The following is a 14,782-nucleotide window of genomic DNA, read 5'->3' as shown; positions in this document are numbered from 1 at the left end:
CAGCGTAAGCATATATTAGTATAATCTTAATGAAATAGAATTCAACAATATGTGGCAACTTATGAGGGGGCCCAAATAATTCTTCCCCTAAAAATAATCTATTAAAAAGAAATAATTAGAGGTGGAGAAATATATCTATGTGTAAAGATGTACATCTTAAGTCATTTTAATGATTAAAAAAATTAGAAATAATGTAAATGCGAAGCAATGATTAATGGACAATATTTTCATTGTTAATTCATAAATTAATATATATACTTGTAATAGTAATTTTCAAAAAACAAAATAGTGATGGAGAAATGCACATGGTAGAATACTGAATGAGAAAAGGTGTACACATAATCACAAGATGATCCAAATTATTTTAAATATACTAATAGTATTTGTATATTCATGCATAATATATATACTTGTAATAGTAATTTTCAAAAAACAAAATACTGATGGAGAAATGCTCATGGTAGAATACTGAATGAGAAAAGGTGTACACATAATCACAAGCCCTACCTAATTATTTTAAATATACTAATAGTATTTGTATATTCATGCTCTGGAAAGGCCTGATTTTTAAAAAAATTATGCAAAATGTTAACTAATGTTACCTCTGGGTTTTTGTTCAATAGGTGATTTATTTTCTTCTTTATAATATACTGGAAAAATTTTTACAGCAAATCTGCACTTAGCTGAAATCAGAAGTAAAAATTTAAGATATTTTATAATTTATTAATAAAATATACACTCTGACCCTTACCTGCTGCCCTGCAGTAAGACGATGGCTGCCTGCCTAGTAGAAGACCACACCGTAATACTACACCATAAAAGCAAGACTAAAAAGTTCCACTCAGAAATAACCTCCAAGGCAGGGGTGGGGAACGTCCGGCCCACGGGCCATATAAGGCCTGCGAAATCATTTAGTCTGGCCCTGCCAAGGCATTAGGTGTGAGTTAATTAAATGTTTGACCAAATATAGCAGGCTAATTTTTAAGTTGATAATTTTGTATGGGCCCTGAATGATGTTATAAATATCTAAATGGCCCTTGGTAGAAAAAAGGTTCCCCCATCCTGCTCCAAAGGCTGAAGCTTCCTATCCAACAACCCAGAATCAGTTTTATATTATGGAGCTTTTTCCAAAATACAGACTATTTTTTCTTTAATACAAACATATTACTTAGAAACCCTTAGATTTCTCTCAATTCCTACTAAGAATTAAATATTTTCCAGCAATTATTCTTAAAACCTTTAAAGCACATTAAAATATGTAATTGTTGTATTATTAAGATTTTCTGTGGTTGTAGTCAAGATACATTTATTACTAGGTGTGTTTCCCCAAGAAGCTTGTTACTATTTTACGTGAATTCATCAGAAAAGCAGAAAAGTAAATACTACATTTCATGGGAGTGTGAGATGCACATTTAACATCTCTGAAGTGTGGATGCATCTCAATTTCTGTCATGTCACAAACAAATTCACAGCATGTTGTTTTCTTTCTTCGTGGTCTATAAAATATTGATGCACACCCTACAATGGACAATGCATTCAATTCAGTTAAACATACTGACCCCTTCGCCTCTTTAATTTGATCACTTCAAATCAATAATGTTAAACTGTGATGATATAAACGCTAACTGCCAAATTCTAAAACTTAAGAAAATCCTTGAAGACCTACCTGGGTTGGCTCAGTGGATAGGGCGTCGTCCTGCAGACTGAAGCATCCCGGGCTCGACTCCAGTCTAGGGCACATGCCTGGGTTGCGGGCTTGGTCCCCAGTCGGGGGCATGCAAGAGGCGGCCGAGCAATTATTCTCTCTCATCATTGATGTTTCTAACTCTCTCCTTTTCCCTTCCTCTCTGAAATCAATAAAAATATATTTTAAAAAAAAAGAAAGAAAGAAAATCCTTGAAGTTTAGAGCTCTTGTCTCAAAAATGACAAACCACTTATCTTGACAAATAAGAATTGGTTTCTGGTGCAAAAGACAGGCAGGACACATACAGATGTGTTGTTTCATAAAGACTGTGCAAGGAAAGGTATCCATGCAGCTGTATAAACATGTTACATGATCTTTTCCAGTTTGCCATGAATTATATGTAAATAAACTAGTGACACCTCTGCCCGAAGACATTGCATATGTGTCAAGGCTACCTCTGGCTGGGAGTCTGAAGACGGACAGGGAGCTCACTCAAAAATAAGGATGTAAAACGATCTAAGCTCCATACTCAACTGGGAGAGTTACAGACAGCTTTCCTGACAAGTCGTTTAAGCACCTCTGGCATTTGGCTCAGAAGCTGGGGGAGGGCTGTTGCCTTATTCCTGAGAAGGACAGACAGCCTGCTGTGCCGCTGGGTCCCTGGTAATCACACTTGAAAGAACTCTTCAACCCATACAGCATCTTTTTAAAAAATTGTATCTGTAATTAATGCCAATACTACTTCATTGTTTTGCTTTTCTCCAAACCAATTATGTTTCTACTGGGACAAACACTCATTTCAAACAGACCTGTTAGAGAAGAGCAGGCGATTATACCTGCTTAGTTGTGATTAGTGGTTCTGTCACATAGGAAAAGAAAAATTTGTTCCATTTGGCTAGTGATATCTATCAGAGATAATCTGGGGGAGGGGGGCAGACACAGACAGAGAAACATAAAAATAAAGAGAATAGGAAATACAGTAACAAAGCCCATCAACAAGGGCAGCAGGAGCGGGGCTTCCATGACAGCAATTACAGGGGTGACCAGGCAGCAATCGCCAGGTGAAACATCTTTGCCATTGCTGGGTGGTTCCGTTGGAATGTCATCCCATGCACCAAAAGTTTGAGGGTTCGATTCCAGGTCAGGGCACATACCCAAGGTGTAGGTTCAATCTCCAGTTGGGGCGTGTGTGGGAGGCAACAGATCCATGTTTCTCTCTCCCTTCCTTTCTCTAAAATCAATAAAAATATATCCTTGGGTGAGGATTTAAAAAATAGACAAAACATCTTTACAGCTGAGAGATTCATACATTCACCTGCATCAATAACTTTCATAGGCCCACACTATATTCACAATAAATTTACAAATAAATCACAGTAAATATTTGTATCATACATCACCCCATCTAATCTCTGGTTATACCACTCTTAATCTTAATACTAACATTCTTAAAAACATGGAATCGCCCGACCGGCGTGGCTCAGTGGTTGAGCATCGACCTATGACCCAGGAGGTCATGGTTCAATTCCCAGTCAGGGCACATGCCCGGGTTGCAGGTTCAATCCCCAGTAGGGGGCATGAAGGAGGCAGCTGATAAATGATTCTCATCATTGATGTTTCTATCTCTCTCTCCCTCTCCCTTACTTTCTGAAATCAATAAAAATATATTTTAAAAAATTTAAAACATAGAATCATTATGGTGTATTTGTGGTAGAAAATAGATATGTTAATGCCATGTTCCCTTAAAGAGCATTTTGCTTATTAGTTTACTTAATGTTCATTTTCCTCAACTAGGAAGTAAACTCAATAAAGACAGAGGGGTTTTACTTGTTTGTTTTGTCTCCTTTATCCAATGCTGCATTCTCAGTGCCAAGAATAGTCTCTGGCATATTACATCTTTCTGGTACATATCTGTTGAATAAATGAAAAAGTGCTCATATCATTTAGGGACTTCACATAATTCACTATATCTTTATAACATTAATGATAAAACATATAATATTCCTTAAGACTGAGTAAGTACAGCAAATTTAGAAATTTTTGGCCCAGTATCATGTCAGCTGAAGTGTATTTCAACTTGATAATTAAATAGAAGTATTTATTCCAAATATTCTAGCACTAATACTTGAAAATAGTGAAAGTCAGATACACTCCTCATGGCCCATCAGCCAACTCATAGGAAGTAAATGAGAACATAAGGTATAGGTGGACATAAGGGAATCTGATTTCTGCTTTTCTGTGCTATAAAACCAATATATACTATGCTTAATACTGCTCTCATATTTCATTTGTAGCCAGGGATGCAGAAGGCTAGCCAGATCTGGTGGCTGGATACCAGTAGAGGGCAGCAGAGAGCCACTTGAGAAAATGCGTAGAAGAGGAAGCTTTAGCTCCCAGCTGAGAGCAGGGTCCTTAGCCAGACCTACAGTGTGCTAATGAAGACGCAGCCCATTTGGAAAACCAGTCCACAGGGTAGCCAGCAAGAATTGAGTTCCCAAATGCATTGATATATGAAGCCAAGAAGCAAGGCAGATGGCAGGAAACAACACCAGAATAGTCAGAATAACCCAGACTCTGACTCAGCACAGCTCCCAGGAGCCATTGATTCAGACAGTGATCACTGGTCAGAGCTGCTGAGTCAGATGAAGTCTTACATTCACTCCAACTCCAAGATTTTGGACCCCAAGATCACGAACAAATATGTTTTGGGGTACAGTCCTTTTGCAAATATTATCAACCAAAAACTCCGAAAGAATATAAAATTGTTAGCATTAAGAGGAGAAAATCAGCCCTGGCCGGTTTGGCTCAGTGGATGGAGCGACGGCCTGCGGACTGAAAGGTCCCAGGTTCGATTCCGGTCAAGGGCATGTACCTGGGTTGCGGGCACATCCCCAGTAGGAGGTGTGCAGGAGGCAGCTGATCGATGTTTCTCTCTCATCGATGTTTCTAACTCTCTATCCCTCTCCCTTCCTCTCTGTAAAAAATCAATAAAAAATATATTTTAAAGAGGAGAAAATCATATCTGAGTGAAGAGTAGCAAACATGGACTCTACCATGTTGCAAGCGGTCCCTAGAATTCTCTAAAAGTTAAGATTTCGCCGAAACCGGTTTGGCTCAGTGGATAGAGCGTTGGCCTGCAGACTGAAGGGTCCCGGGTTCGATTCCGGTCAAGGGCATGTACCTGGGTTGCAGGCACATCCCCAGTGGGAGATGTGCAGGAGGCAGCTGATCGATGTTTCTCTCTCATCGATGTTTCTAGCTCTCTATCTCTCTCCCTTCCTCTCTGTAAAAAATCAATAAAATATATTTTTAAAAAAATAAAAGTTAAGATTTCTCAAATGGAATATTGGTGCGAAGCCTAGTGAACAGCAGCAGGGTCAGTCAGTAACCTCAGGTCCCAGTGTGAGGACCCAACCCTGACGACAACCAGGATGAAAAGCGGCCTGTCCAAGAACAGGATCCATGCTCCTTTCCTGTGTCTTCCTAGTGGTGTGAGCTCAGGTAAGTCATTTAGCCTCTCCAGGTCAGTTTCCTCGCTTCTAAAATAAAATAATGCCTTGTCTCTATTGGGTCAGAGAGGAATTCACAAGGGAAAGCATGCCTTGTTAACTTTATATAAATATAGGGTTGTTGTTTTTTTCATTAGCAGTTTTAGTAGTAGGAAGAGCAGGGAAATACCTAGGGAACAAAAAAAAGCATATAAAAAATAAACTTTTGACAGGTTCAGAATTTTCTTTGTAATGAATCCACTTCTACCAGTCCAGGTCAGCATAGGTCTGATTCTCCTTGTATAAGTCCTCAGTCTTACGGGAGCCGTATTAAATGCTGAGCATGTTCACATCAGGGAGTAGTATTTGCCTCCTAGGAACAGTCTTCTTCTTGCTAAATGTGTGTAACGATGCTCCAAGCCAGACAGAAGTAGAAGACACTTTACTGCCACCTCCTAAAGGAAAGTATTCCCAGGGCCACAGAAACGAAGAAGAAATGTGAGCTGTTTGCAGCCAGAACATTTTGGCTCTGGTTCCTAATAATAATAATCATAAACAATCATTACCATGAAGAGATGGAACATGTTAGAAAAACTCAAATACAGCTGCCTCAGCTTTGTGTTCAGTTTAGTCCCATTCACACACTGTGATTTTTCTGGATGGACAGCAAGAGAGAACTGAGTGCATGCCAATGAGTTAGTAAATGTTGACTGAAAAGTTAAGATTTTTGTCATTCTTTACATCAGACCAAGGGGGAGATGGTTGGGACATAGAGAAGAAGGATTTGTTAATTCTTTCCATTCTTATTTAGGATGAGATGCCTAACTGGAGAATTCAGAAGGGATACTGAAGAGTCACAAATGACAACAGAGGCACCAAAACAGGATCTTCCCAAATGAATTGATGATTTATAGAATCTTTTGAGCTATAAGAGAAAGTGGAGAGTTCAACCTCCTCATTTCCTATATAAGGAAACTAAGGCCAAGAGAAGTGGTGTGACTTGCTCAAATTCTCCCAGGTGTTCACCAGGCCAGATATCTTATTAATCTAGAATACCAACTGCCTAATAGCTAGTGTCCCGATCAGTAGCCAATTCCATAGTAAAAGAACAGAAAGTATTGATGAAAAATAAAACAGAATGGGCAAAATGAGCTTCCTTTAAAGTTACAAAACATGGGTCCTTATATTCCAATAGTCATCCGCTGCTTTGCTAATAGGAAATGATATACACTTATACCTCAGTAAGTGCGTGAACAAACTATGCCCATGCACGTGGCCAGTGCATAGTCACAGAGAATGAGATGAATTCTTCCTTACCTCTGTCTAATGTGTTAAATGCCAAGAAAATGCTAAATTGTTATTTTGAAAAGTCTTGCACTATATGTCTCTCTGCCATTGCTAAGACTTCACCTGTGTTCAGATATTCCATTTAAATATATATATGAATGAGAGGGAGTTCATCCAAAAATAGGAATCCCATTTCTTTGAATTTCAAAATATTTTGAGCAAAAGTGATACAGACAGAGCATATATGTGGTGACTTAAAAGATATTTTTATTATCTTCTGTAATATTGATTACACAGCTATCTCAAATCAAATAAATGGTTGATGCAGACAAAAGGAAATCTTGGAAAATTCTACCTTTTCCAATTTTGTTAAGTGTTTGTGCAGTTATACATTTGGTTTTAATTTTTGAAAAATTACTTAAGTAAAGCACAACCCACAAAATGAAAGAGTCTCTTTACATGAAATTTAAAACAGTAGAAGAATATTCTTACAAATTTCAACTGCCCTCTGCACACTTGAACTAGTAAAATATATTTCCTTTATCTCACATATATAAATTCAATAAAATGCCCTTTTATATCAAAAGAGTACTCATTGCCAGACAGACACTCGAAATTTATTAGAAAAACCAAGATGTCTCTCTACTCGGAAAACCTGGGTAAGCAATCCCACACCTTCATCACTATTATTGAGCATTTTTGTCACTAGATGTCGCTGCTGCCGTATGAATGAGATTTTTCCCCGTATCCATAAAAAAAAAAAAAAGAAGGTTCTTATAATCTGACGAACTGTTTTTTATTGTTGTTGGGGTTTTGGTGAGTGGATGACATTTTACATAGCAATGCATGCAGATCATTTAAAGATGAAGAAAGAACTGGAAAGGTGACGTCACTTGCCTAAGGAGCCATAGGAAGAAAGCCAGAATTGAAAAACTGTTTCATGTTTACACTTTCTAGGCTTTTAAAAAGCAAAAGTGTTCCAGGTGGAAGCAATGAAGGCAATTATCTTTTTATACCCAAACCCATTGAGTAGTGCCTATTACACATGAAGTTACTCTTATTTTGCTTTCTCCCTGATGGTCTTCTTGGAAACTGGAAACATATGAAGCATGACTCTCCCAGGCCACACTTGAAAGACCGAGAGAAAATGACAAAAGGCCGTCGTGTAAGTCCAGGTGATTCCTTCCCTGGGAGTCTCCTCCGTGGCGAAGGGTGGGCAGCAAGTCCAGGAGCGTCTCCCCCATAAAGTTACTAACACCAGACAAACGCACACAACACACAGTCTTATACAGAAAGCATCTCCAACCCAGTTTTCCTGCCAACGGAGCAGACAGGGTTGCCTTCCGAAGGCCGCGGCTAAGCAGGACGCAGAGGAGGCTGTGAGCGCAACCCTGAACCGCTTTCATAGGCTGAGCTGAGAACGGAAAGGGGTGGCTGAGGGAAATGTGAAGGCAAATTCACTGAGAGGCAACCGATGCCGCGGATGAAGCATCCAGCTATTCCTGCTCCGGAGGGAAAACCCAAAATTCACCACTTCTTGGGTGGATTGGCAGGCGGGAGATAGAGTGAGCGCTCTCTCTCACACTCACTCAAAGTTGCCCGACCCTTTTTTCAGCCCCGCCTTATGAAGAAAAAGGACGGGGCCTGGAGGAAGGGGCTGCCTTGAAAAGAATGGGAAAAGGAGCCAGCATCGCGGCCAGCCTTGGGAAAAGCGCCACAGATGAGCATCTTTTGCTGCGTTTAGTGGCCCTCATTAGCAGCCTGAACACGTAGGGGAAGGCTAACATCGCCTGCTAATATAATGCGGGCGAGTAATGATAGACTTGGGAGTTGAGTGGAAGCGCTAGTTTTACATAAAACAACACGAAACATTTCGGAGGACTTAAGTTCTTAGGCGGGAGGGTGGAGTTAGTTTGGGGCGGGCCCTCACTTGAGTGGGGGCGGGGGGTGCATGCGCTGGACATCGGTTTTAGAGGTGTTTTTTGTTTTGTTTTGGATTTTGTATATACATTTATTTCGACCATCTCAAAAATTAATTTCCACAACATGACAAGAACTTCTTAGGCCAGGGTTCTGAGGTCACGGCAGGGAGGGAGGATGGAAGCGGCATCTTTGGGGTGTCTTCTTTAAGCTCCTGCACCGGGACTGAGAACTGACAAGTAAGGCGGTTCTGAAATTCAATGTAAAAATGGTCACCTCCACAGCCCTCCTGCTGCGTCCTTTCTCTTCCCCTTAGAACAGTGGTTCTCAACCTTCTGGCCCTTTAAATACAGTTCCTCATGTTGTGACCCAACCATAAAATTATTTTTGTTGCTACTTCATAACTGTAATGTTGCTACTGCTATGAATCGTAATGTAAATATCTGATAAGCAGGATGGTCTTAGGCGACCCCTGTGAAAGCGTCGTTCGACAGCCAAAGGGGTCGCGACCCACAGGTTGAGAACCGCTGACTTAGAAGGAGACAGAGACAGGGGGAAGGCTAAAGACAGAGATAAGGGTGCGAGAAGGCAGGCAAGGGAAGAGGGCTGGAGGAAGTGAGAAACTGAGGGCGGTAAGGAAGAGAAGGAGGGAAAATAGCAGGAATAAAATTGGGTACTTGATGCCCAATTATTTATCAGGGTTGTTTTTTTTTTCCCAAAAAACATTCAACTTGCTTGTCCCCTCCTCGGCCGTCTAGCCAACTTGCGGCCTGAACAGTGTTCTGGGGACATTAGAGCAAGGACCCGGGGGTGTGGAAACGGGCCTGGACGGCGGGCGCGCAGCTGTGGAAGGTCTGCTACCCCGGGATCAATCAGACCCTGAGCGCGCGGAGTAGCTCGGTACCTCTTCCCACGGCCCCTGCACCCTCGCTGAGCATCTCCTGTCCCCAAGATTTGCGTGAGAATGGTCGGGCAGGATCTGGGCGTGAGGGTGGCTCTTTCTGCCAGAGGAGCCTATGGGTGACACCAGACAAAAATGCTCCAAGACCAGTAGGCCCTTGGGCCCGATCCCCAACCCAGCCTCCCTGGCCCGCACACTGCTAGTTTTTTAGAAACTCAGGGACTCTGTGTAGAGACCTGAGCTCTCACCTTCCCCTTAATGCCTTTACCTCAGTACGTCAAGCAGTTCATTTGGGAAAATCAAACGACCCGCTGGGCTGGAAGAATTGATTAGAGAGAGCTGGGATCGCAGGCCTTCCAGTTGCAGGGGTGGTTGGTTGCAGGGGGAGGGGGAGACGGAGGGAAGCGTGGACTGGGGGGAAGTCTGGGGGGGGGAAGCCCCCCCATAAGCAACTAGCCTCAGAGGAACCCCGGCTTTGTTTTCTGCAAGAAAGCCCTAAAAAGCACTGGAATATGGTGGTTCCGGCATCAGCCATTGCTTCACAAGACCCTAATTCAGCCTCTGCTAGATGAGTTTTGGCTGAGAGTGGATTATCTCCCCAGACCCAAATGATTCCTGACCTGCTTCCCTAACTCGCTCTGGATCTTTGCTGGGAGAGCACCGCGCTGCCAGAGACTCGGCGCTTCTGTCAGTTGTGTAGAGCAATTACTAAGAAAATATTGTGACGAGGTTGTAGGGCGTCTGGGGCGGTGAGGGGGTGCGGAGGAGGGAGTTAGTTGGGAGAGCAATTTGCAAAGGAATATTAACTTTGATTCCCGAGATCACCGCCGAAACCCCGCTGGCGTTGGGTGAGCTGCAGAGTTCATCCTCTAGGTGGCGGGCGTTGGTCCCACAACCGTCAAGCGGCTGCTGACTCCCAAACACAAGATTAAGCTTCTTGCTGGTTAAAAATAATAACAGTGATAATATAGAGGTATGGGGCTTTTTCCCCCTTTGGATATTTATTTGTTGCAGGGAAAAGTCATTGATTTTTCCTAAGCAAACTGTGTTTCTCCTTCACTTGGTGGAAAATAAAAACTGTTTGAATAAATAAGTTATTTCTGAACATTTTGTTGTCAAAGTGTTAAATGTTCCCGTCATTTTTATTCAAACACTAACATGATTACAGCCAATTATATATTCACCAGTGTTCTTTATTTTAGAGTAATTGTACTTGTCACTAATAAAACAGAAGCATAATGGATCGCTACTGTTCTGGATTTTCAAGCAATTTTGTGTAATTTGATTGAATTATACATCTTATCTGCTACTTTTTTATTTTTATATTTGGGGATCCTATTTTCTTGAAAATTGCAGCTCTATGCTTGTTTTGTTGTTTCTCCAGTAACGTACACTTCGGTAACACTGATAAATAGAGTCCCTTAGACATGTCGAAAATCAGCCGTTTCTTTCACCACCCCTATCCTCACCCTTCCCTGTTCTTCAGCGGGAAAGACCTGAACTCGGGGTGCCAGGCAGTCTGAGCCACTGGGTGAGCTCACCCCAAAAAGCCCAAAGCCAAGACACATTCTCCATTCACTCCAAAGACAGCCCCCTCATTGCCTGGAGTCTTTGGGGTTTTGTCTCTTTCCTGTAATGATACTGTTGGGTGTCTGGGGCTTCAAACATGCCAAGACAAGCCAACCATGGGTTCAGTTCATATGCAATATGTATCAAGGGAAAGGGAATACACAGAGCAGTCAAAAGATAAACTGTATATATTACTCCAATTACACAACCCCCAAACGCCCTACCTACTCAACCACCCACTCCCCAAAATAACAATTATTTGTTACTCTCTTGTTCTTCTTGGTTTCAGATAGACATAGAAAACTGGGATCAATAGTTTCTCCCTTAAAAAAAAAGATAATTTCAATGAAAAGATGCTGGGGGGAAAAGACACACATCTACCTAGTGTTCACATATCTGAGCAAATTAAGAAATAAACATGACAGTAAACAGACAGGACGTAAGATTTTAAGGAACCATCTCCACAGCTGAAGGGACGAGGTTGAGCAATTCTTTTCCCGATGAATCAATCCCTCCAGTTCCTAAGACAGGACTCAGAGGCCCCGCTAGGCGCTGCAGCTGCGAGATGGAGCCAAAGGCTCTGACTAGTGGCTTGTGTATGACCCAATATTTACCAATAACAACAACAACAAAATCAAGTGAAACCAAGACTGGGGATTTTGAACTGCTTCTAAAGCCCTGGCGTGGATACGCACGTGGGGGGAGGGGGGAGGGGGGCGACGCTAGGGATGAGTTGGCTCCATTTGCCTGCCCTGGGGAGCAATCCTGGGGCAAAATCCAGTACTAATTGATCCCAACCAGCCACACTATCAGCTGAAAATGTTCGGTTCGAGGGGACAAAGAATGAGGAATGTGTGCTAAGCATTTTTTTTTCCCCAAGTAAAACGCGGTATGTCATCAATAGCGCGTATATACATATAATTAAGGAAAGAGTATTACTTCAAATTAATGAGGAAAATAATGCCCCATGTGCGATTCCAGACTTCTTTAAAATTTAGTGTCTCATACCCTCTGTTTCTTCCAGGAAAGCCTACGGGCCCGCTTAGTGTGTTCCCAGCCGGAGAGAAGATACTCATTCCAGTTAGGGACCATTCTCTCGTCTTCTGGGGTGTTTACTCTCCGGCCGAAAGGTAAGGTAGGTCTGAGTGGCGCGGTGGGAGCGGCGTGGGCCTGCTGGCGGCCGCGGAGGCAGGAGCGGGGAAGCCCCCAGAGAGCTTGGCGCCCTCCGCTCCGAGAGGGCGCGCAGCAGCCGCCTGCCAGCCTCGCAGGCCCTCTCCAAGGAGCCGGCTTTTCAGCGCTTCCATTTCCTCGGGGCCTCATCTATCTTATCTAACAAGTTCACGCTCCAGGAGAAGAGAAAAGGGTGAGAATAAAAGGAAACCCCTTCACTGTAGCGATTCATCGTTCGCAGGCATGGAAGCCCTCCTCGCCGACCGTGCTTTCTTCTCCAAGGTTACTTTCTCTCCTGCGCGCCCTAGTACAAAGCCAGAAGGGAGATACTCACACTGGTAAACAAGAATCTATCTAGGATTGCTTTTTAAATAAGAGGGACCCCACCACCACCACCACTTTTGTTGTCGATTCTGAAATGGAGGGTTCGGATGGTTTTGTTTTCACATAATAACGGTAACTGGTTCCTGACGCCATGCCCAATCTAGGTTATCCTGGCCGCTCCTCTCCTCCCGGCCTGCCACTCCTTCCAGCGGGCAGGAGAGAAATGGGGGTATAACTGCTCTCCCCTACTGGGTTCAAAGCCCCTTATGTGTAATTGAATATTCGAATTGACTTCACCTGCACGCACCCCAGTCTATTAACTCTGATGTGTGCTTTATACAAATAATAAGCTTAAAACCTTTAACTGGTCTCTAATTTTTTTTTCTCGTGTTCGCCGTGGCAGATGACCTCTTAGCCCCAAATTATTGATCTGTGTGCATGCTTCCGGTGTGATGTGCCAACACGAGACATCTCGGCTGAAAAGGTAACTTTAACGGTGAAAAATCCGGAAATGAAATCTAAGAGCAAGCCCTCCAGCTTGATTGCGCTCGGCAGGCGCCGGCGACAAAGGAGCGCGGGCTGGCGCGCACGGGCGTGCGCGGGGAGGAGCGAGGACCCCTGGACACTGCTTGCCGGAACCGTTGCGGTTTCAGCCTCCAGGGGTGAACTCGGGAGAGAGGAGATCACGACCTTTTGGCAAACGATGCTCTCAGGGATATTCTACTGCTTCGATTTGGAGGGGGAAGGGGAAGACCTCCAGGAAAGGCATTTCAAGAGTTAGGAGGCAGGTGGGTGCGAGACAGGCACAAGTAAAACTGGTTCGTCGGTTTGTTCCCCCAGGATTTTAGAAAGGAAGCAAATGTATTTGGTTAATAAATAGTTTACTTTCTCTCATATGACTTTCCCCAGGCAAAGGGAGACGTTGGGATGAATGGTTCTCGGCGTGCCTGCTGGTCTGCTCACCCCATGCAGTTTTCTTTCTTCTCATTCCTTCACAGACCATCAGAGGGTGAGAGCATTTTCTAAAATTCACTCATGGATCCGCTATATGGGCCGGTCAGATGGACTTATAAGAATTGATAAGGTTGCTGGTTCAGAACTGACCGCCTAATGGCCACGGAGTCACACTGGTCCATCTTCCCTCACTACACAGAAGTTTGGGGACTTTTTGGAAGGGTGTTTAAAAACTGGGGAGACTCAATGCCCCACCATCTCTGAACAGGGCAACAACACTTCCCAAAGTAGATTATTCAGGCTCCTATGGGAGATCAAATTGTAGCTCCAACTAATTGTGGAGAACAGTGATGGGACAGTTAGAAGCTCAGCATTTTGAAGCCTGTAAGCTTTTCTTTCAACCTGACATATATTTAAAAGTAACTTTTCCCTTCTTTTGGTGTGTCGCTGATGGAAAATCCAAGGTAGCATTGTCTTGTGTGCTGACTTTTGCCAACTCTCACTTTCTCCCTTTCAGATACACTGGAGGATTAAAACTAAGGACCTGAGCCCTAACCTCCTTCATTCTCATTTACCATCACCTCTCCAAATCTTTGTCTTTCCATTTCCTGACCATTGTGAAGAAGCTGCGCCCTTTCCTTGGGCAACCAGAGGGGGGGAAAGGAATTGGCCTTTAGTGTGTGATTGTCCTAAAGGTGTGGAACCCTTTCTCCAAATTGAATGGGGTAAAGAAATGGAACAGGCTTGCCCTCACATAATCAGGGTCTCAACTTTTTCCACAAATTGTCCATCCTTGAAGGTCCCGAGTATACTGGCAAATAACCGGAAACAAGTAAAAGGGTAGTGGGCATTTTATATTTACAAAAAATGTGCAGAGCAGTCTGACTGAGAGACTTTTCTAAAGTCCTTTGGCCCTGGGGTGGTCATAGTCCATTGTGGATCTCTGCGCCTGTCTCTCTGTGGAGAAATATTGGGAAGACGTTTCTCCCCACTGTGTTTTGTTGCAGGTCTCAGGCCCACTCATTTCCGTGATTATGTACTTGTCTTCAGAGAGCCTGGGACCTCTGGCCGAGTCAAAGAAACCTGCCTGAGAGTCCTAGTCTCAGGGGGTCTCTATCTATCTAGTTCTTCCTTCCTTTTTTTCTTTCCTTCCTTCCTTTTTTTCCTTCCTTCCTTCCTTCCTTCCTTCCTTCCTTCCTTCCTTCCTTCCTTCCTTCCTTTCATTTCTTTCATGTCTTTCTTTCTTTCCGAGACCTTGGACTTACTTGCTTCCAAAGTGGTTCCCTAGCTAATATAAGTTGAACATTTCAACTCTCAAATAGGAGGCTCTCCCTTAGATTTTTTTTTCTTGAGGTTCTCAAGGAAAATTGCCATTGCCACAATGTTATGATGGAAGGATGCTGAAATGACAGGCCTAGTAGACGCTTGTCTTAATCATTGGCTTCTTAATTTAGTTTTAGTGCTGTGTGTGTGTGAGAGAGAGA

The 14,782-nt window shown here is 43.1% G+C and overlaps 2 long non-coding RNA genes across 5 annotated transcripts in view; one reads left to right on the top strand and one right to left on the bottom strand.

Annotated features, from left to right (window-relative positions):
* Window positions 1-1,811: 1,811 nt before the first annotated feature.
* Window positions 1,812-14,782, bottom strand: part of LOC102250162 — a 17,314-nt gene continuing 4,343 nt past the window's right edge. The window contains exons 2-3 of the long non-coding RNA XR_314232.2: window positions 3,513-3,596; window positions 1,812-1,847 (exon numbers count right to left, since the gene is read on the bottom strand). This is a non-coding gene — a long non-coding RNA (uncharacterized LOC102250162). The remainder of the gene's footprint in view (window positions 1,848-3,512; window positions 3,597-14,782) is intronic.
* LOC102249969 overlaps window positions 11,512-14,782 on the top strand; it is a 6,972-nt gene continuing 3,701 nt past the window's right edge. The window contains exons 1-5 of one of the 4 annotated variants that reach the window (XR_001364273.1): window positions 11,512-11,739; window positions 11,875-11,980; window positions 12,262-12,358; window positions 12,748-12,828; window positions 13,254-13,353. This is a non-coding gene — a long non-coding RNA (uncharacterized LOC102249969). Of the gene's footprint in view, window positions 11,740-11,874; window positions 12,359-12,747; window positions 12,829-13,253; window positions 13,354-13,815; window positions 14,453-14,782 lie in introns of those variants that run through there. The other 3 variants (XR_001364272.1, XR_001364271.1, XR_001364270.1) reach the window with 3 other exon arrangements.

This window comes from Myotis brandtii, unplaced genomic scaffold (genome assembly GCF_000412655.1).
Source record: "Myotis brandtii unplaced genomic scaffold, ASM41265v1 scaffold522, whole genome shotgun sequence".
In the NCBI taxonomy this organism is placed as follows: Eukaryota; Metazoa; Chordata; class Mammalia; order Chiroptera; family Vespertilionidae; genus Myotis; species Myotis brandtii.
The sequence above is the reverse complement of the archived record's forward strand: the minus strand, read 5'-3'. Positions and strand labels throughout refer to the sequence as shown.